Raw genomic sequence first — 21,538 nt, 5'->3', positions numbered from 1 at the left:
TCTGCTGAGGAGCATCAAAATAAATAGCAGATATCCAGATACCCAAAACACTCTTGAATTATTAATGAAAGCCATAACGGTGGTGATTATTTCTGTTTATCTACAGAGCCTTTTCACAGCGTCACTCCTTTCACTATATAGTCATACCTACGACCCCAGTAGTTTTAATGACCACCAACAAATGGGAAAGTCAGCAGAGGACAAACCACAGAGGAGGTAAAACGAGATGGAAAAAAGATGGGAAACGGACAGAGCCTTTGCTCCTCGGAATCTGTGTTTGCATATTTATGCCGACTCCTGGGTGACATGACTGCCGCTGTGTTCATGTTTGTCCAGGAGAAGGATATAAATTAGCTGCTTGTTGCCGTGTCAACCGTGGCGTGTCCTTGACGTGACGGACCCCCCCTGCAGAGGCGAGATGTTGTGATGTGGGGTTTGGTGAAGAAGAGGAGGAGGAGGAATTTGATAATACCTGTGCTCTACCTCGCAACCGGTCTCACAGGTGTAGAAGGGAAGCAAAGTCACGCTGTCCTTTCTGTCACTCCGGTCTCCAACCAAAATTACTTTTCTCTGTCATCGCAGATACCCTTCAACGGTTTCCACTTCAGACGCCCACAGCTTGCCAACTCTAGAAGTTCTTTGAATCACAGCGCGGATGATCTTGTTCCTTTCTCTTACATTCTCTTCATCAGAAAACTGATGCCCGTTCACTTGTTTTGACACAAATCAATATGTTCATCGGGAACATGCCAAAGTTATTTGCCTACATGTGATGCAACGCGCAGAAATATTGCCTTCTTTTGGTAGATATGCTCTGACCTCCTCCCACAAAGTGTGAAGAATGATTTTTAACAGCACACTGCAGAATTTCTTATGTGTGAACAAGCTTTAATAACGAAGCTTTAAAAGGGAATGTAGCCGTGTTTCCTTTCCTCCTCCTGTATAACAGCACAGGAGAACCAGTCAGAAACTGATTCTTGCCAGAACTCTCATTCGAATGTCAATGACGCGCAACATAAACTTGTAAGCTGCTCCAATCTTGTGGTGTGACGTTCATGTTGACTGGTAAGTTTAGATGGGGCTCATACAAATTGAGCAGTCACAAGTAATAGGATGGAGGGGAGAGGAAATTGTATTTTCAGATATAGCTGAATAAACCCTTTTCAAAGTTTTTTTGTACAAAATACTAAACTTTTGTCAGCATGCATGCATAGACTACAACGTTTTGAGCTGAGGAGGACATATACAGTAAGTGATCTGAGTTTGAATTGGCTTGTGATATTTGATGATCTTATTATCCAAAATATTTATGACCTCTATTCAATGATTATTAAAAAAAGTGGGTAGGACATTACAGGCACTGGTCAATTTTGGGATTTTGCATGTCTTCTTACATACTAGTGAAAAGAAAACATCCAAAATACACATGTATTACACTTTAATTATTCGTGTCTGTAGATTTCAGTTACAATACATATATTTAAAGGCCATTTTCTCAAAATTTCAGTAGCACTTACTGTGAATACACAAAACTTTCCAGTTTTATTCTGAGCTATATTCTGCTGGTTTTTACAGAGGGGTTTGTTCATGTAACATTGGCCAGATTTGTATAACACAAAAACGCCTAAAAATATGGTGATTATTGTGACTATTGACAGTAGGCCTATTTTCTGATTTATGGAGTGATAGAAAGAGATGTCCAAAATACCCTCTGCAAAAACCTTTACCTTTAATACAATATGTCAAGTCAACCAACTAAAACATTGAATTTTAACCTGGCCTTTAATTTAATTAGATAATGGCTAATTTGCATATTTAAACATAATTCAGACAACTTGTAATACAGAACAGTTGTGATTAATCAACCAGGGAAAGTATGGCAACATATATTAGTTTATTTTTGTAACCTATTCTCGTGTATTGTATTGCTGGTGTAAATGTCAAATGTTACAATTTTGTTAAATATCCCTGATGAATGTAAACACTGGTGCTTTTAAAATATCCTTTATAAAATATCCCTAAAATATCCTGACCTGCACAAAACAGCATCATTAGTTCAAGTAATTGCATGAATTTGGGAAGGTACTAGTCATTTGGCCTGACCAGTGGCAGACGGGTAAGTGTTCTTGCTTAAAAGCAGTCATTATTTTTTACAATTCGGTGATGTTTGTGGCACCAAAATTATACACTTCACCTTTTTTTTCAGTCCAAGGGAACAACAAACTGTTTTGTAGTTTGGTAAAGGTAGCCAAGAAGCAAGTTTTTGTAAGCAATGCAGTCACCATGGTGGTTTGCTTCCCTCCAGACAGCGTCAATAACGCTGCTCAAGTTTGGCTCGCTCCACTAATGCTGTAAATCAAAACAAACGCAATCCTGACAGCGCAAAGTTTCCTGTTCCCGGGTGACATTGTGGAGTTTCACTCACATCCACATCAGTTCAATAGGGAGCTGCTCTGGAGCCATGCACACTGACAGCCAAGGACAGGATTGAAGCCCCAGCATCTGTGGGCCTCCTGCGGGCAGGGAGATGAAGACAGGAGCCCCCTGGTACCCCCTGCCCTGGGCTTATTTCTGACTCCAACAAAAGCAACCCGAAAAGGGATAATCAAGCTGTCACCTGAATGCCGTGGCACTGAATACCAACCTTTAATCATTCCGGCAAATAACAGTAACTAAGGTCTTTTGCGCTCTTCACATTAAATGAAATGCTGCAAAATAGGGAGAGAGTAATTTTGCAGTAATCCACACTGTCTGCTTTTCTATGAGAAAGAAAAAAGTTGCTGAAGTTTGTGAGTGCTCCCTTGTCTGTTTTAAAAGCAAAGCTTTTTTTAGTCCAAGGTCAAAACTTTGGAGAGGTGAGAGGAGAAGGAGTATTCAGATGATGAAATCCGTTCTAATTACTGCACAAACCAAATTCTCCAAAGGCTTTCACACTAATTTTGCGCTCGGCTCCATTTATATTGACATAGATTTCTCTAATGAAATAATAAGAGTACTCCCACGCCAAGACACTTTGTCCCACAGATGGATCCACATGTAGATAATTGGATATAAAACTAGCGATCTCCTGGCCTGAAAACACTCTTACGCCGTAAACTCACTTTTCACACAAGTCTGCTAAGTAATTAAACCAGCCACAGATTCTCACCTATGATCCCTGCACTTTGTGTGAGGAACTCGACTTTAATCGTCATCATTACTTCCGTCACTTAAGGAAGCCGGAGCCAAACGCTCACCTGTTTTATCTAGCCAAGCATTACATGAAAATGTATAATTGCCCTTTTCATTGTTTAGGTTTTACTGCATATTAGTTATGCTTAATCTGTTTTACTGTTAAGGAGAGCAAATCAGTGTTCTTGTGTGTACAACTGACCCTTCGCAAAAACTCGTGCCTGTCAAGCCATGGCACTCTCACGCCACAATTCGTGTTCTCATGCAATGAAAAAAATACATTGCCGGAGCAAAGGGTACACTGACAATGAAACTCTAGAGAAGACAAAAACCAATCATTTCTTTCTACTAGCAGGAAATGAAAGGAAAGATGGAAATACCATATTTTTTCACAGTTTACATTTCACAGTTCAAGTCCACCGACTTTAATCTACTAACACTCCTGTTTGGTTTGTTTTTAGGACAAAATGGTGGATTCAGCATTATGATTGGTCAGATCATCCGATTTTTGGATCTTCCAAAAATTCTGAGCACATAACAGCCTGTCAGTTACACTCCTGGCAAAGGGTGAATTGTATTCTCTCCAGTGTTTTTCAGATGAGCATATTTCCCCAGGTGAAAAAAAAAAGTATGCACTTGAATGCACTAAAAATATACTTAAATACAAGAAAGGTTATTTGTAGTACATTCTTATTTTTTGTGCTAAACAAAATTATAAAATTTATACACTATAAATACACTAATTAAAAGTATATTTCTACTGCAGTAGTACTTCAGTGTACTTAAAAAAAAAAGTATACTAAATAACACTAATACTTAAATTGATTTTTAGTGCATTGAAATAAAGTATAATACCGCAAAATGTATACAGAGGAGTTTTGTTAGTGTATTAGTTCAGTCTTAGGATTACTATATAAAAGTCTACTAAGTTTAAATTAAATTGATTTTATTAAAAATATATTACTAACGTGCTAAAGTACACTTAATATAAATGCACTAATTAGCACTAACACTTGATTTTAAGTGTAGTCAGATAAAGTAAACCAAATATACAGTAGTGTTTTATAAATGCATTACTTAAAAGTGTGCTATGAACGCTTTACATAACATTTTTATAAGTGGATTTTTATATATACTGTTACTTCTTTCCTGTTTTAATGGATTTTCATGAATAATAAAACATGCAGGTTAAATGTGTACTAAAATTCACAATTCAACAGTAAGTATACTTTTAGCATAAAATACTTAAATTGCTATATTTTATATATTTTAATGTGGAAAGTGCTACTAATGATAGTGTACTTGATTGTACTTGTCACTGTTCACTGGTTCACGTGTTGCTGCTGATGAGCTGATCAGCGTTAGCTGGGGCTCATCACTCCGATATTTAATGTCTTAAATTGATTTTTAGTGCATTGAAATAAAGTTTAATACCGCAAAAATATACAGAGGAGTTTGCGTGTATTAGTTCAGTCTTAGGATTACTATATCAAAGTCTACTAAGTTTAAATTAAATTGATTTTATTAAAATATATATTACTAACATGCTAAAGTACACTTAATATAAATGCACTAATTAGCACTAAAACTTGATTTTAAGTGTAGTCAGATAAAGTAAACCAAATATACAGTAGTGTTTTATAAATGCATTACTTAAAGGTGTGCTATGAATACTTATATATAGACTGTCACTTCTTTTCTGTTTTAATGGATTTTCATGAATAATAAAACATGCAGGTTAAATGTGTACTAAAATTCACAATTCAACAGTAAGTATACTTTTAGCATAAAATACTTAAATTGCTATATTTTAATGTGGGAAAAAGTGCTACTAATGATAGTGTACTTGATTGTATAGTGTACTGTTCACTGGTTCACTGGTTCATGTATTGCTGCTGATGAGCTGATCAGCGTCAGCTCATCAGCGTCAGCTCATCAGCAGTCTGTGCATTTTGCCCTGTGTTGTTAGATCGTTGATGTGTTCGTGCAGTGTTAGTCCTGGCTGTGTTTGAGATTCTCGTTCCTCATTCCTGTTCTGGATATCCCCTGTCGAGGCAGTTTTGGATTACCGGTTGCACTTTATTTTACAGTACGTGTACTTGCCACTGCAAGTAAGAAAGTACTTACATAAGAAAGAACTGGGTAGTAAACGGTAACTACATGGGTTAAGGTTAGGTATCAGGGTAGGTTCAGGGTTAGTACCTAGTTAATACCCAGTTATTGCAATTGCTATAATAAGTACATATTATTTACATGGGGAACAGGACTGTAAAATAAAGTGCTACCGCATTACCTGTTGGATTCTTGTCAGAGGACTGGTTTGCTCATTGCAGTCTCTGCGCTACCAAGAAATACTTTGCCATCTGTACCCACAACATCTGACCCTTCCTATCTTTCCTGCTGCTATTTTTCCTAATAAACTGATATTTGCTGCATTCACTATTGAATCCTCGTTTCACATGACAGTACAATTTAAAGACAACATTAACATGCAGTTAAGTATATCATATAAAGGGAATGTTAACATACTTACAATAAATTTGAAATTAATTATTTAATGTATAAAAATATATGGGCAATACAGTATAAATGCATTTTGTATATATTTATCATACTTTTTTTTTCACCTGGGTCACCAACGTGTGACTTTGAGCTGGAGTGACGACACTTTGCCCATGACCCTACCATGAAGAGTCAGCTTTTTTCAGGTTTAATCATTAAAGTATATAGAGATTAAACAGGATATAATAATAATAAACTATAAAAAATGTATTTTTTACAATGAAGTTGCTTATTTTGGTACATGCATTTTTGGTACATTTTGGTTGTGCCAAAATTAGGCTCATTATTGTAACAAGCTTCATTTTATATTTAGTGCACCATAAACTTTCCCCCAAAAAATACATGATTTAAGAGAACAGACACAAATACTCAAAACTGCAAGGAAGTTGTCATTTTATTAAAATAACATTAACATAAAAAAGAATATTTATTTAAAATGCACCCTATTGTTCCAGACAGATAGCTGTTAATATATGTAACAATTCATAGTTTTATTCTCAGTATGGGACTATTCACTATTTCACTTTCTGAAGACGAGTAATGAAAAATCAGCTTTGCATCACAGGAATAAATTACATTTTACAATGTATTACAGTAGAAAACAGCTATTTTAAATTGTAACAATACTTTACAACATTACTGTTTTTACTGTGTTTTTGATCAAATAAATGTGAGTATAAGAAACATTAACAAATCGTATCGAATTTTGAACGGTATTATAGATGGCAAGCTTGTTAATGTAATCGCCATATTATTTTAATGATTTTATTGCTAAAATTGTTTAGTGCTAATTACTTGCAAAATGGCATGCACATCAGTGGCGTAGAGTAAATGTAATTAGTTACTGTAAGTATCTTTTTGGCTACTTTGTAGTTTTACTGAGTATCAAAAATATTAGAAACTTTTACTCCCTAATTCATTACATTTTTGAATAAGTAAATGTACTTTTTACTCCAATACATTTGTGATGAGTAATAAAATTACACATTACATTTCGGGTGGCACCTAACTTTTTCTTCAGCAGTTTGCTTCTGCTATTAGGAAGCGATGTTGCCATTTAAGGGCTTTGAAGGTACTATATCTTGTGCGCTTTGCCTTTACTCACCCAAACTTGTCAAAAAAGTCTACTTTGCGTGAATGCAAGTGCAGGGGTTTGATTTAGGAGATGAGGTCATGACTGCAGCCAGTGATGAGGCTGAAACCAGCACGTACAGTGCAAGTAGACTTGGACTATTTAATTTAACGTAACATTATTTTATGTATCTGCTATATTGACAAGACCTTGTTGAAGGATATTGGTTTATTTATGGCCATTTTGTGCACTTGAGCTTAACTGAGACTTGAAAGTTTGTAGATGTTTAAGAGGCTGTTGTGTTGACCTTGATTTAGTGCAATATTGAGGTGTTCAGTTTTATTTTGATTTTAGAAAATAAACATGTGATTGCTCTCTTCACAAATCAACTGTTTCTTATTTTCACTGCAGTGTCTCTTAGGTGCTGAGGACTAGTGCATCTTTGAAAGTATGAGTAAAATACTTGAGTACTGTTAAAATCAGATTCTCTAACATTTTTACTCAAGTCGTATTGGAATTGGTGACTTTTAACTTGTAATGGAGTAATTTTCGCTGCAAGTTATCTGTACTTTTACTCTCTTTACATGTACATTAGATACCTGCATGATCTTCAGACATGGAGACATATGCAACTTTCATTGCAACTTATCAAATAGATGTTGATATATAATATATTCAAATATTAAAATATCCTTCAGTGCATGATATCAGAGAGTTGTGCATGTACAAAACTAGCTGTTTTTGGTAGTTTAGTTTAATAAAAAGTGCTCTTCTTTACACCATAAGTTACAGTATGTTTTCCTTGTACAAAAAAACTGTTTATTCACAAAGGATCAAGGAAAATGTGATTCCACATAGATTAATACAACCTCTTCTAATTCCAGCTGTTCCCAAAGCAGGGACGTGAGTCTGTTTCCAGAATACGTTAGCAGGGGTCACCGTGAGCCACAGGCTTTGAGCCCAGCAGTTCTGGTTCTTCCCTCCTCCTCCACAGTGGCAGGGCTTTTAACGGGCTCTGTCCGCTCGACTAATGATTTCTCCAAGGGGCTGTTTGGCTCCCCTTGGGGGGAGGTTTAATAACTCCACTCACTGTCCCACTGTGCATGACTGTAAGAGCCAGGCCTCAGCGGCAGGGCAGAAAGAAGTGGCCACAGTGCGGGAGGAAACGCAAATGGGTTCCTGCAATGGGAACGGGGTGGCGGGATTGATTGAAGCCCCACGCTTTGGTCATGCAGGTCTTCTAGTGACAAGGTTGGAGGAATCCTACCGGGAAGCAAAGAGACAACATTTCTCTGTGGAAAAAGAAGCTTGATAGGTGCCAATATTAGGAACATAGCAGCATATCTAATAGCCATTAAGCAGCGGGAAGAAGTGATGTTATTAACAGAGACGCCGATGGTCACATTTTAGAGTACTCAGATCTCAGTTAGCCGTAGATGACCACCTGGCATTCATGATTTGGCAATTAATAAGAAATGGTTCAGTCATAAGCATGCTTCCAGTTGTGGAATAGAGGACCGGTGGGGACCAGCGAGCACTTAATGATTGCTATTCTGGCCTCTGCTGAGATGGCGAGTGCCTCCATTTAGCCTTTATATGAAGTGTACAGCATTCAGCAGGAGAGCAGTGAAAGTAATTGGACCAGATCAGAACCGCCATCACGATGGCTAAATATGCTTTACGTCTGCAGGAGCAAGCGTGCCAGATCAATGCGTATCAGGAAGTAGTTTTTTTTTATCAGCTATAGCTCTCTGCTGTTTTGTTTACCCCTCAATCAAGCAGAGAGGGATGCAACAAATAATTTCCTGGAAAGTGCCAACGTCGATGATTTAGGTGCTTACAATCAGACAGAGTGAGACAGGCCTCCCTGATAATATCGAGCTCTTTACTGGGATGTCAGCGCCGGTAATGAAGAATGACTGTCAGCTAACCTCATTGAAGAGTCAGACACCGTCTCAAGAGAATCAGAAATGCTTCTCCGGGCATTTTAGTTTCCGTTCTAGTCCAGAAGCATCAATGGAGTGTTGCAGGAATCATGTGTTTTTGTAGGTTAAAACACAGAAACAAGTTCCATTGTCAATGGGTTTTATGAATTAATATTTTGGTTAAATGCCTGAAATAAGGTATGTGGTTAACACAAGCACAAGACATGTTGACACTTTTTCACACAATTTACAAAAAACACATCCCCATAAAAGCTTTTACTTTAGATGATGTTTTTGCATCCTTTCAACAGCTCTCAGATAAGTTTTCGCTGCCCAGAAACAATTTCTTCCGATATTTGCAGGTTCGCAGTTTTATCCGTAATATGCACCCTCAGTTCCCTAGTCTGCCCCCTCCCACTCCTGTAGATTCAATACTCAAACCAGTGTGTATTGGGAAAGGGATGATTTCAATTTTTTATGACAAAATATGTTCTCTACATAGAAGCTCACTGAAATCCATAAAAACTCAGTGGGAGGAAGACTTATTAGAAGACATCTCAGATGAATTGTGGGAAACCATTTTATACAGGGTGCATTCCTCATCTGTGTGTGCCAAACACGGTTGGATCCAATGCAAAATACTCCATCGTACTCATTGGACTAAGGTCAAACTTTACTCTGATGTTGATCCTATCTGTGACCATGGGCCTGTCATCAGGCTCCTGCAACCCTGGGACATATGTTTTGGTTCTGCCCTACTCTATATGGGTATTGGTCTGAAATATTTGAGACAATGTCTCAAGTAGTTGGTACAGCAATTAAACCTGTGTCTATAACAGCACTGTTTGGTACACTTGTCAGTTCACTGTTCAAGGTACAAGGCAGATTTTGTGACTTTTGTGTCTCTCCTGGCCAGACGCTGGATTTTACTGAATTATTATTATTATTTTCTTTTATAATATACACTTTTGGGGCTAATGATTGCTCCAATCATCTTGGATCCCTGCTTATTTTGTTCTCTCTCCACATATGTTAAAGGTGCTAAAGAGGATGTTTTGTTTTATACATTTTTGCAATATTACTTGAAACTTACAGTCTTTACTAACTGATAAAAGACTATTTATTAGGTGCACTGAAAGTAATAATATCAATATACATAATCTGTGCATACGGTAGGGCCTTAAAAACATCAGCCAATCGTTTACGCGATCATCGCGTAAACGATTGGCCCTCTGGCTTGTCAATCACTGCCGTGACATTCCTTGTGAGAGACGAGCGCGGCTGCGCTCTCCAGTAACTTTCCACACTCCACAGGCGCTGCATGCAATGTTTTTGTCAGGAGACAGGAATAACAACTGCAGATTATGAGTTACCTGTGGTGAGTTCGACATAATGAATCCACAAAACACGACACAGCGAATGCCGGTGGTAAACACTCGTGTTCCAATACTCGTGCACGAGTTTTGGGAGGCGTTCCTTTGAAATGAGCTGTGAAGGAGGGGGGCTGTTCTTACGCATGCGCTCATTTCAAAAACTCACTAACAGTCTTTGGATTCTCAGTTGACGAAAAAATCCTCTTTAGCAGTATTTTGAAATGTTTGATATTTTGTAATTTGTGGAAAATGAAAGTGAAGAAAAAAAAAGAAAAAAAAAAATCTTTTACTTTTATTGAAAATGACGGTTGCTTACATGGTTGGTTTGTTTGTTTGTTTGTTTTTTTGGGGGGGGGGGGGGGGGGGCAATGCCCCCCCAGATTTCTCTTGTGCCCCTCCAACATCCCCAGGATACTTGTTTTTTGTGATTGCACACAACATGTAAAAAATATATCAACACTAAATTAGTTACATATGCGAATTACTAGAAACATTGTGCAGTTGTATTTTTCTGGCGCGGATCCTTTTACAGTTCTCCCTCACAGACACACTCAGCACTTCCGGTGCTCACACCATGCTAGAATGGCCATAATTACAAGATTTCAACTTGTAAAAAGCATTCATGTCCTCATCCACATCCTTTTTCTAAGCAGTTTTCCAAGACTTTTGCACACCTTATCTGATCACTTCTCAAGACAGCCATTGACAATCACATGAGAAGATGACATGCGGCTCCTTTATAAATCCGCTAGTCTCTATTTAAACGCGCACACACCGTTAATACATTGCTACACGGTCATGGAACACTTGGAAATTTAGCTTGGAATTTTAAAAGTCATGAAACATCTTGAAAATGAAAAAATTAAAAACTTAAAAAAAAAAAATAAATAAAAAATAGATGTAACTGTTCTAGTAAAATGTAAAATAGTTTTGCTCAGTTATGTTCAGCTCTAAAATATTCTATCAGCATTATTGATAGATAATATATTTGTTTAATAGTAGCCTATTATTTGATGTGATAAGTTACATGCACCTTTCAGAATCTGCAAAATATCAATCATTTAAAAAATAAGTGAGATCAAAAATTTTTTTTTTTTAGCACTGCAACAAAAATGTATTATTATGAGAATGTTTACATATAGTCCACAATATATCATATCTGCCTTTACACAAATTAAGCAGTTCAAAAGTTTACATACACTTAATTTATTCTCAGTACTGTGTGTCATTAATTTACGACTATTTTTATGATTTTCTTTATAAGTCCCATGTTTGGGACTCTTCTCATACCCAACTGTTACAAATGGTGCAAACATTTACTGATACTCCAGAAGGAAACAATGCATTAAAATTCAGGGGGTATAAACATTTGCACAGGATGGTTGGAGGGTAAACTGTTTTTATTTTGTCTTCTGGAAAATATTTTATGAAGCTTTTGTAGGATAGAACTAAAAAAAGTAGATCTTTAAATAAAATAAGAACTCCCAGTCTTAGTCAGAATTTCCAGTCATCTTGTTCATAGGTTTATAACCCACTGGCTCTCTTATTTTGTTGTGTTGTCTTGGGCATCAGTGAATGTCTGCAGCTTTTGATCATCCAGGTAACAACATACACTATTAAGAATCAAGCATATCAACTTTTGAACTGGATCTTTTGTGTAAATTCAGTTATTATTATGTCTTGTGGTTTTTGTTTTTATATAGCCAAAATAACTGAGCACAACTCCACAGAAATGAACCAAAAATACAGGCAAGAAAAAAACAAAAAAGGAAAGAATCATGCAACCAGGTCTTCTAATGGTTTACATTTCTTCAATGAACCAAGTTGTCTTCTTCCACTTTTAAATTTTACACATTTGTAAAGATTTAGTAAATCGAAAATTCTTTCTGAAAAACAGAAAATATATTATACAATATATTATACAATAAATTATACCAAAAGTTATGTCATTTTTAGAAAATGAAGAAATCAAATTAATTGTAATTTTAGGCCATTTGTATATGTTAGACCAAAAGTCTCTAAACAGTCTAATTAAACAGTTGTACTAACTAAACAGTCAAAAAACAAATGTACTGTTGTTTCAGTTTCAGAATCATAGAAAGTACTTTTGTGATCAATATTAAATTTGAAGCTGTTATTAATCTGAAAAACTTGGTGGCTGCCCCACCAAGTTTTCGAAATGCCCCCCCAGTCACCCAATCCTAGAACCGGGCCTGACAACAAGTATTCTCGTCGCTTCATAACATTAAGGTTGAACCACTGTTGTCATGTGGACTATTTTAATGATATCTTTAAAGGATTAGTTCACTTTCAAATGAAAATTAGCTTTACTCACCCTCAAGCCATTCTAGGTGTATATGACTTTTTTCCTTCTGATGAACACAATCAGAGATATATTTATAAATATCCTGACACATCCGAGCTTTATAATGGCAGTGAACAGGGGTCACGAGTATGAGCTCCCTCCATCCACATCCATCCATCATAAATGTGTACTCCACGCGGCTCCGGGTGGTTAATAAAGACCTTCTGAAGCGAAGCGATGCGTTTGTGTAAAAAAAAAAAAAAAAAATCCATAAAAAATATCCATATTTAACATTATGAAATAAAATATCTAGCTTCCGTCAAACCACCTTCCTACACCTTCTTTATTCAACTTACAGAAAAATGTAACTGACACAACGGCAGTTCACACTTTCTTCGTAACTTGAACATGGAAGGCAGTCTGGCGGAAGCTAAATACACACTTATGATGGATGGATGTGGATGGAAGCACTTTCTTCAGCTTATACTCGTGACCCCTGTTCACTGCCATTATAAAGCTCGGATGCATCAGGATAATTATTAAAATATCTCTGATTTTGTTCATCAGAAAGAAGAAAGTCATATACACCTAGGATGGCTTGAGCGTGAGTAAAGCTTGGGGTAATTTTCATTTGAAAGTGAACTAATCCTTTCAGTACTTTTCGGGACCCTGAATAACGGAAATTATGTTGCTTTCTATGGGATAAAAAAACCTCTCGGATTTCATTAAAAAATATCTTAATTTGTGTTCTGAAGATGAAAGAAGGTCTTGCGGGTTTGGAACGACGAGGTTGAGTACTTAATGACAGAAATTTCATTTTTGGGTGAACTACCTACTTAAAACTACTTAAAATTTTCACATTTAATTCAATGTTTGTTACTTTTTGTTTATTGGTGATATGTTCTAATTTCTGAGTGAAAACTGTTTCAAAGTAAATCCTACACCATTTTTTTTTTTTCTAGTCTGCTTTTACAGTATCGTTGTGTTTATAATCATGCTCTTGCAAAGTAACAAAGTATTTTAACTCAAACTTTCAAGGAAAATAATTTTAAATAAAGACAGAAAGAAGTGGAAGCTTAATGGTGGTGATATTGAATGTGACTGTGGTGTAGTTAGTTTATAGCCTACGTTTAGCTTTTTAATTCTGCTGGATTATATGTAGGCTTCAAAATTCATAAAAATTTAGTTAATTTGTAAAATTGTATCATGATGGTAATGTGTAAGAATAATAAACCTTTGTTGTTCACAGAGCTTATTTTCTGCAGTAATCCAAAAGCCAATGGAAAAATCCTGTTTTTTTTTTTTTTTTTCTCGAAGGAACCAAGGTGATGCTAACTTGCATGTTGTTCTTCAAAAACACGTCATAACTGCAGCGCTCTATATGTTTCTCTGGAGGGAACACTCCAAAAATGGAAACAGAAAAGAAAGGAACCATGTGGGGCGCATAAAAGAGAAGAATTGCGTCACTTCTTGAGAGGTGTGCTTAGGATGTGAAATGGCTTGGAGACGAACCTCCCTCTGATTCACCCTGAGCGGTATGACTTGTAGAGCATGACAGAGCATCCCTCTCCGATTGCTTCACTGACCTACGGCCTTATCCGAGAATACGCGTGCCGTTCACTCTCTCATCTGCTTCTCTCATTACAGGGAAAACCACTGCCTTATTGTAATAACTGAGACAAATGAAACTATGCCTGCTATATGCTGAAAGTACCTCAATTTATTTGTTTTTGAGGCACTTTGGGTCTTGTAGAGAGAGGAAATTAACGTGTACTGTGAGCTGGGAGGAAGTGTCTCGGAATGCAGAGTTATGATGCAAACACATCATTATGTTGAGTATGCTGCGAAATAATCACAGTGCATCTAAATCGCTCACATTCACACCACTACTTTCAGCTTCCGAACGTATCTCTCTCATAAACTACAAGTCGATAGATAAACTATAGGAAAAGAGAGCTGGAACTGTGCGTCAGAACAAAGATGTTACAGTTCCACGTACAGGACTTCAACTGTATGTGTGTCTGAAACGTTGACTGGCTGCTCTCGCAGATAGTTAAAGTCGTCATGAAATCAAAATTGACCCTAGTTACTAGTCTTGTGGTGAACAATTAATCTGTGCAAGTTAATACACAGAAAAATATTGTTTGTCGTGGTAATCTTTAATCATAATCTGAAAAGTTATTTCAGGTCTGGAATGGCGTTCCTTCTCTGATGACGTCAGTTTGACGGCTTGGGTTGAAAACGCGTAAACCACCCCCCTCCAACCGTTAGTCTGCTATGAGTGAGAGATGGAGATGAGGAGCGCTAAAGTGAAACCCTGCCCTCTATTTAATATTCTGTTTGACTTGGAAATACGTCATAACGCTGGAGAAAAGTCATTTGCAACTTCCTGTTCATGGGGACTTTAAATGTTTAAGGCACTGTGTGAGGCATATATATGTAAAGAGTGCCCATCATTTTGCCAGTTCCATGTTGTATTTGGTGAAATCATGTTCACCATATGTAAAGACAATGTGCTCTGTGTGGTGAACATACAGTACAGTCCAAAAGTTTGGAACCACTAAGATTTTTTATGTTTTTAAAAGAAGTTTCGTCTGCTCACCAAGGCTACATTTATTTAATTAAAAATACAGTAAAAACAGTAATATTGTGAAATATTATTACAATTTAAAATAACTGTTTTCTATTTGAATATATTTCACAAAGTAATTTATTCCTGTGATGGCAAAGCTGAATTTTCAGCATCATTACTCCAGTCTTCAGTGTCACATGATCCTTCAGAAATCATTCTAATATGCTGATCTGCTGCTCAAGAAACATTTAATGTGTACAATTGTACAAAATATTTGTGTACAATATTTTTTTTCAGGATTATTTGATGAATAGAAAGTTCAAAAGAACAGTGTTTATCTGAAATCTAATCTTTTGTAACATTATAAATGTCTTTACTGCCACTTTTGATTGATTTAATGCATCCTTGCTGAATAAAAGTATTAATTTCTTTAATTTCTTTTCAAAAAAATAAAAATAAAAATTCTTACTGACCCCAAACTTTTGAACGGTAGTGTATAATGCTACAGAAGCTTTGTATTTCAGATAAATGCTGTTCTTTTGAACTTTCTATTCATCAAGGAATCCTGAAAAAAAAAGTACACAACTGTTTTCAACATTGAAAATAATCATAAATGTTTATTGAGCAGCAAATCAGCATATTAGAATGATTTCTGAAGGATCATGTGACACTGAAGACTGGAGTAACGATGCTGAAAATTCAGCTTTGCATCACAGGAATAAATTACTTTGTCAAATATATTTAAATAGTACACAGTTATTCTAAATTGTAATAATATTTCACAATATTACTGTTTTTTACTGTATTTTTAATTAAATAAATGTAGCCTTGGTGAGCAGACGAAACTTCTTTTAAAAACATAAAAAATATTAGTGGTTCCAAACTTTTGGACTGTACTGTATATAAAAGTAAAAGGTTGGCAATTTGATGTCAGTTTTATTTTGATGCTCCCCAACAGACATTCTAGTAACTATAAGTAACTTTGTAAATACATGTCAACATATTCTACTAACCCAATCCCTAAAACCTAACCCTAGCCTACAGTAACAGTCTACTAACAGTATATATATATATATATATATATATATATATATATATATATATATATATATATATATATATATATATATATAAACAGGTCTATTTTTGTAAAACTAGAGAATTTTGTCTCATCAGAATGCAATAACAAAGTCACATTGTAAAATATAAATTCACAAAATGAGATCTAAAATAAGTGTGTGAGATATGAAATTGCAATTATGCAAAAGAAAGTTGCAATGGCAAGATATAAATTGAGAAATAAAGGCAAATTACGAGAAACGAAGTCACATTTCCTGGATATAAATTCAGCAAAAACAGGTCTATGCGATGACATATTTAAAAACGCTCATAAACATACTTTTGAGAAGAATAATAACAAAGCGGGAAGTTTTGTACAAGAATCATTTGCAAAACGAGCCTTTGTAGTCACATGTCCACAAGTAGAAACTAGGATAAGAGAAATTGTAATCCTCAAATAGTTATACACATTACCCTAAATCTTTTTCACGCTTAAACAAAGAAATGCTGTGTAAAACAGCAGTGACATCAACACTGTTTTTGAGTTAATGCCATGAGTTTCAAGACTGAAAGTTCTTATTAAAGTAGGTTAGTACTCTTTTTATAACCAGAATATCTCTAGGCTAAAATGTAAAAGAAGTGTGGAAAGTCTACTTTAGTTTCCTGTTCAATGTGACTTCCTTGAAGAAACTTCTTTAAATGGACCAAAAAGATGTTTAACAGATGGTCTGACTAATCTAGATTGCATGTGAAAGCCAACTATGTAGATATGTCCTATCCATAAATGACTGTTCAGTGACCCAAAAAAACATTGGCGCACTAGGCTGTAGCCTTTCCACTGATCAAAACGGTTGTAGAAAATGAGCATTTATCCCGCCATTCAAATCAAGTTCTTAAATGCGTTTTATTGTGAGCTATAAAGATTTCCTTTACCTAAGGGTATTGTAAAATTATTGCAAATTAATATTCAGAATGATTTTTTCCTCATGTGACGGTCTCGATGGACTGAATGGCAAATTAATTTCAAATTCAATCATTGGATTTATTTATTCGATTCCGCCCAAGAAATCTCAAAGGACAGTAATGCCCCGTGGCACTGAGCCACCTACGACTTCAGCCAGTTTCAGTTTAAGTAAAAAGTTGCTTAATATTGATTTTGTCCAGAAAATAATAATAATAATAATCATACAGTTTACAGTAGAACTGACAAGTTTTAATAAGGTTAGCAGACAAATACCATTAGACCACAGTCTCATAAACATCCTCTTCTATTGACTGACTCACTGTAATATTGAATAAAATAAATTATATTAGCATAATTATATTATAAATATATTCCTTTCTACTCCACTGTTTAAATGCAAATTATTATTTTTAGATTACTGCAACCCACTCTATGTCAGTGTTTGAATAAAATCTCTAAATGGTAAAATAGTGATAATTTTATATTTTCATGATGCCTGATGTAATAGCTGTGGCAATGTGCGTTTCACACTCCAGTCAGTCATTTTGAGATACAATGGTACCATATGACACATACAGACACATACTCGAGAAGTAATTCCTGCCTCTGTTTGACACTGCCTGTCAAGTTTTTCAGCGGAAAGGCTATTTATACCGTTTCTGGCCCCCTCATGACAGCCAAACTGAAGCCAGAGTTGCCGTGCTGTTGGTGGCACTGGACTTCGGGGGCACTCTTGTAGCCCTCCTACAGCTGAGTCAAACGTATGAGTAATCCAGCCTGTGCTGATTTTCCACATCAGAGTAAGATTAGGAATTATCTTCATGTTGCATTGTTTGCCTCTACAGTTTTCAGAAGTCATTACAATTCTTTTCAGAGCTGCTTGTATCTTTGTCAATATTCCATCTTTCAAAAGTACAACGTTGTTCCTGTTACTACAGTGGCATCTGTATTTCTATAAAAAGTTATAGCAGAATTATGATATATGTATGTGCAAATACTGTACATGTTCTGGTCACGCTCATTACTTTTTTATCTATAACGACATAAATCACACAAAATGGCAAGACAATTATTAAAATGAAAATAAAACAATAATGTTTGTGATTGACTAATCAATTTGTGTTTGACATCTTACAAGGATGTGAAACTTGATCACTTTAATATTTTGGTAACACTTACAATAAGGTTAACATGAACTAAGAAATAATACTTCTACAGCATTTATTAATCTTAGTTAATGTTCATTTCAGCATTTACTAATACGTTATTAAAAGCAGATGTTTTGTTAACATTATTTAACGCACTGTGAACAAACAACGAACAACTGTATTTTTATTATTGATTGATAACATTAACAAATATATTGCTCATTGTTAGTTCATGTTAGTTAATACATTAATATTAACAAATGGGACCTTATTGTGAAGTGTTACCAATATTTTTAACCATCTTTTGAACTTTTGAAATGTTGACATTATCATGCTTGTCAATTTTAACAAACGTGATGGCATAACAAACATCCATCAAAATTCATCAAACCCACCGATAATACCTACTGATGTTTGTACTATAGTTTTTCCTCCAAACTGATGTAACTTCCTGGAGGATGATGTCTTTGAGGACCTAAAAAATAGCAGGAAAAAAAACAACAACAATAAACTTATAAAAAAACAAAAACAAACAAACAAACAAACAAAAAACCCCACTATTTAAACAAAATACTAAGACCATTTAGATTTAAATATTTTGAAAAGCACAAATAAAAAGAAAAACTTGAAATACTGTGATAAATTATTTGCATATTTAAAATGTGTTGAAAATGTGTTGTATCGTAGGAAACAGAAACCCTTGTTATAAGATCATCTTTTCATCTTGATTTTTTTTTTTTTTTTTTTTTTTTTTTTGTGGTAGACAGTGAAAATCTTTTGTTGTTGTTTTTTTTTCTTCTTCATCCTTTCCTCATTCTGTGATGTGAAAACCTGTGAAAAAAAATGTATGCCAAAGTGTGAGCTGCAAACCTGAGATAACCTGTTTTCTAGACATATGGATTATTTTACAAAAATAAGGATATTTATATATATGATCTGGTTTGCACAACCACTACAACAGTTCAAGACTCTTTCTTTCCTCCTCCTTCCTTTCTTCTAGCTGGTGTGTAATGGTTTCAGTCCTCTTTCTCTCTGTGCTTTATCACTGTGGAGACCCAGCCTTGGCCGGACACCTTCATTCTGCAGCAGTGCTTGGCAATTATCCTTCAGTCACAGTAGCAAATGCCACGCGGAAGGACGAAACAGCCAACTCACTGTGACATATGAGGTGCGGTGCTATCTCCCCGCTCTGCTTTAAGTTGAAAGGGGGTCTTATTATCAATTACAGCACATTATGCAGCATTAGCAACAGCATATTACCAGGACATGCTTCAGAAGATGATTCTTTCTAAAGGAAAGCACATGTATTTGTACACTGGGTGTATTTTGAAACCTGCTTGACTTACATCTACTGTATATAAATGTTTTCACATTACGAAGTTGATTGAGATGGTAGTGTGTTGGCTTTATGGAACACCATTTTTTTTCCCCCAACATAAAAAGGTCTCCTATAGTCTTCATTACTGTAGAACTGTTACAGTTTTTCTCAATCGATTTGACACATTTCTTCAAACTCAGATCACTATTCTTAAAACAGTGATCTGAACACTTTGCATTTGTCCTAAACAGATTATAAGTTTTCAATTATTTTATACAAATTACAAATAACATCCATAATTTTCTCAAAACAAATTCTCAAATGTTTTCACAATAGTTCATATAGCAAACCAAAACTTTAATAAATCAAGAAAAAAACTATTGCATTGAATTTACACAAATCACAGTAATATATGTACCATTTTTTCCAAACACAACAAACAAAACTCCTTCATTTGTTAAATTCTCATTTGCACCTGGTATGTTCTCAATTAGCCCCAAATTGATAACTGCTGAGTTATTAATACAAAAACAACACAGGAAATGCAGATTTCCTAATTGTTTACAAAATTTTTTTTACAAAAAAATAAAATAAAATAAAAATAAGAACAAGATCAAGAATGAGAAAGGTAAAAGGAAGAGATGTAAGAGTGAGATGTGGTGGATTGGGTAAAAGAAGGGGTGTAATGAGAGAGAGAAGAACACTGGAAGAGGTAGCAGCAGGTGAGGGGAGATGAGAAGAGGGTGAAAGAAGAGGAGGAGCAAAAAGAGTTGAGGGCATAGGAAGAGGAGAAGGAGCAAGAATAGTTGAGGGTGAAGGTAGAGGAGAAGGAGCAAGAAGAGTTGAAGGTGTAGGAAGAGGAGAAGGAGCAAGAATAGTTGAGGGTGAAGGTAGAGAAGAAAGAGCAAGAAGAGTTGAGGGTGTAAGAAGAGGAGAAGGAGCAAGAAGAGTTGCGGGTGTAGGGAGAGGAGAAGGAATAAGAAGAGTTGAGGGTGTAGGCAGGGAGGGGGGAAGGAGCAAGACGAGTTGAAGGTGTAGGAAGAGGAGAAGATGCAAGAAGAGTTGAGGGTGTAGGAAGAGAGAAGGAGCAAGAAGAGTTGAGGGTGTAGGGAGAGGAGAAGGAGCAAAACAAGTTGAGGGTGTAGGGAGAGGAGAAGGAGCAAGAAGAGTTGAGGGAGTAGGAAAAGGAGAAGGAGCAAGAAGAGTTGAGAGTGTAGGGAGAGGAGAAGATGCAAGAAGAGTTGAGGGTGTAAGAAGAGGAGAAGGAGCAAAACAAGTTGAGGGTGTAGGGAGAGGAGATGATGCAAGAAGAGTTGATAGTGTAGGAAGAGAGAAGATGCAAGAAGAGTTGAGGGTGTAGGAAGAGGAGAAGGAGCAAAACAAGTTGAGGGTGTAGGGAGAGGAGAAGGAGCAAGAAGAGTTGAGGGAGTAGGAAAAGGAGAAGGAGCAAGAAGAGTTGAGAGTGTAGGGAGAGGAGAAGATGCAAGAAGAGTTGAGGGTGTAAAAAGAGGAGAAAGAGCAAGAAGAGTTGAGAGTGTAGGAAGATAGAAGATGCAAGAAGAGTTGAGGGTGTAGGAAGGGGAGAAGGAGCAAAACAAGTTGAGGGTGTAGGGAGAGAAGGAGCAAGAAGAGTTGAGGGTGTAGGGAGAGGAGAAGGAGCAAGAAGAGTTGAGGGTGTAGGATAAGGAGAAGGAGCAAGAAGAGTTGAGAGTGTAGGGAGAGGAGAAGGAGCAAGAAGAGTTGAGAGTGTAGGGAGAGGAGAAGGAGCAAGAAGAGTTGAGGGTGTAAGAAGAAGAGAAGGAGCAAGAAGAGTTGAGAGTATAGGGAGAGGAGAAGATGCAAGAAGAGTTGATGGTGTAAGAAGAGAGAAGGAGCAAGAAGAGTTGAGAGTGTAGGGAGAGGAGACGATGCAAGAAGAGTTGAGGGTGTAGGAAGAGGAGAAGGAGCAAAACAAGTTGATGGTGTAGGGAGAGGAGAAAGAGCAAAAAGAGTTGAGGGTGTAGGAGGAGGAGAAGGAGCAAGAAGAGTTTAGGGTGTAGGAAGAGGAGAAGGAGCAAGGAAAAGGAGAA

The sequence above is a fragment of the Megalobrama amblycephala genome, linkage group LG8 (assembly GCF_018812025.1).
Source record: "Megalobrama amblycephala isolate DHTTF-2021 linkage group LG8, ASM1881202v1, whole genome shotgun sequence".
Taxonomy (NCBI): domain Eukaryota; kingdom Metazoa; phylum Chordata; class Actinopteri; order Cypriniformes; family Xenocyprididae; genus Megalobrama; species Megalobrama amblycephala.
The sequence above is the reverse complement of the archived record's forward strand: the minus strand, read 5'-3'. Positions refer to the sequence as shown.